The sequence below is a fragment of the Solanum pennellii genome, chromosome 8 (genome assembly GCF_001406875.1).
Source record: "Solanum pennellii chromosome 8, SPENNV200".
Classification (NCBI taxonomy): Eukaryota; Viridiplantae; Streptophyta; class Magnoliopsida; order Solanales; family Solanaceae; genus Solanum; species Solanum pennellii.
The window spans coordinates 69,107,927-69,110,500 of NC_028644.1; positions in this window are offsets into that span (position 1 = coordinate 69,107,927).

Below are 2,574 nucleotides of genomic sequence, written 5' to 3' on the forward strand. Positions count from 1 at the left end.
TATATATATATATATACAATGTTATTTTTCAACGATGTGGATTCATATGAACCACTTAATTAACCAACTGTAGTTCCGCCCCTGGACACGGCTGTTACTTCGTGGCGATATGGTCTATCAAGGAAGAAATTCTTCTGATATTGCGGTTATTCTTTCAGAATCTCATCCTGCGACCACTCCGAGGTACTAACTAGCCACTTCTTAGTCTTATGATTGAAAAGTAATTCTATCATGGAGTTCCAATTAGAGTTGTCAATATGAATCAGTTCAATCAAATATATCACGAAAATGCATACAACTTTAGACATAAAATTCAAAAATCGTAGGCTAATATTTCTCCCCAATTACTGGTTGTAGGTGAGATTTGAAAATTTTAAAATCAAAAGAAAAGAGTCAATCAGGATATATCAAAACACAAATAGAATTTCTCGAAAATGACCTTTTCTCATTTGTCACTTTAGTTATGGCTATAACAACTTTATATAAGATAAAATTAGATACCAACTTTGTAAATACGAAATATATATAAGTGACTTCAGTGAGCTGATCAAATCTGTTAAGTTGAATTACCATTTAAGTTATTCACTCTTCATTCACATATTCATAATGTGAAAAGAATAAACTCGCTTATACCAATTCAATAAATAAATTTTATTCTTACTAGTCGATACAACGTGTCAATCAATCAAATAATATCCATAAAACTTTAGATAATTAAACCTCAAAACGAAATTTCTTTGATGCTACGTCCTTGACTAATTACGTAGAGCTTAATAAAGATATTGCTTACAAAAATGTGCAAAGTTGGAAATTTCTCCATAATTTGAAATGTGATTCTGCAGAGTTGCTTTAAGTTCTCAATTTTATTTTTTCAAAAATTAGACGCAAAAATACAGGGCTTAAACAGAATATTTAGTCATTTAATTTGGCCATGTAGTGCTTAATCACCCACCACTAATCACTTCTCCTAGTCACAAATTCACCATCCCAATAAAATCAATAATTCAAAACAATTAATTTGAAGCGAGTGAGTGTATATAATAAATATAATTTATATACGCCGACAATGTATTAAATTTTTTAATTTGATTTATTGTAACAAATAAATTATCTTATTTGTAGTTCGAATCGTTATAAGCAATTCTCTTTTAAATCATGTAAAGTATAAAATACGTATATAATATATTATTATCGTTAACATATAAAAATTAGGATAATTTTTATAATATAATTATCGAGTATTATTTTAGTGAATGACTATATATTATAAAATTTCAAAAAGAAAAATAAAAAATAAATAGCGTGACCCGTGACTAGTCCCCTCCTAATGTGGTAGATCATCCCCACATAACTATAACCCGTGATTTTAATTAATTGAATGCGGAGAGTAGTGCACTATTATTGGTGGCAAAAAGGTATATATATATATATATATTTTTTATTTTTTAGAGTTTATAGTGAAGCTTCGATTAAAATCAATTTACGTACACACAACATGATCCATTCAGCGCTCGATATGATGTTTTCATATTAAAAGCTTAAATTTAAATTTTTAAATTAAGAATAGAATAATTTTATCGATCGATTTTTGAAAATAAATTATTTGATGATACACATTTTGTGGTGGTGAAAATGAGTCACGGGATGAGCAAATGTAGCAAAATCCGACAAAAGGAATCATCAACTCGTCATGCATGTGTAGACCACAAATACCACTAACCAATGGTCAACTAAAGATTTTATTTAATAGAATATTTATTTGTAGTTCAACATTTTTTCTAATATATAATAATAATCAGGGGCGGACCCAGTAAGCCAGACGCGGGTGTTCGAGCATCCATTGATTTCCGAAATCTTTTGTATATATATATATATAGAAAATATGATACATATGTTATTATAATTTAAATGAGCATCTATAGAATAAAAACAGCTGTGGGTGAGCTGGTTTAAACCTCTGCAATAAGAGACGCGCGAAGCCACTAGTGAGGGTTTGAATCCCGCCAATAGCATTTCTTTTTTTAAATTTTTTTTAGTGAATTTTACACCTGAAAGTGAGCACCCACAACCTTTAAATCCTGGATCCGTCACTAATAATAATATAATATAATGTAGTGGTATGGTGCCAAAATCCCCAACCTAAAGCCATGATGGACATGACTTAGTGGTATGGTGCAAGAAAATTGAAAGAGAGGTGGAGTTCCATAGAGTTACTATACTTTTGTCACTTTAAAAAGTGGCAATTCTTTCCATAACTTCCCTTGTAAACATTAGCTTTCTACTTTCAAGCAATGTGAGGGGAAGGGGGGGGGGGGATTAAGGAGAAGACGAAGCAAAATAAATAGGTCTTTATCGATATGTCTGTTTCAGTATTGACATTTTTTAAAATTTTTTTTGTTTTATTTTAATTAATGAGTGTACAATACCTCTGAGCTAGATCTTTTTTTCATTTTTAATGCTTGAACTCGAAACCTTAGTTTAATAGCAGATTGAAATAAAAATCATTTTTAAGGAAAATCAAAATATGAAAAAGTAAATATGTCAATATAAAGGATATATATATATATATATATA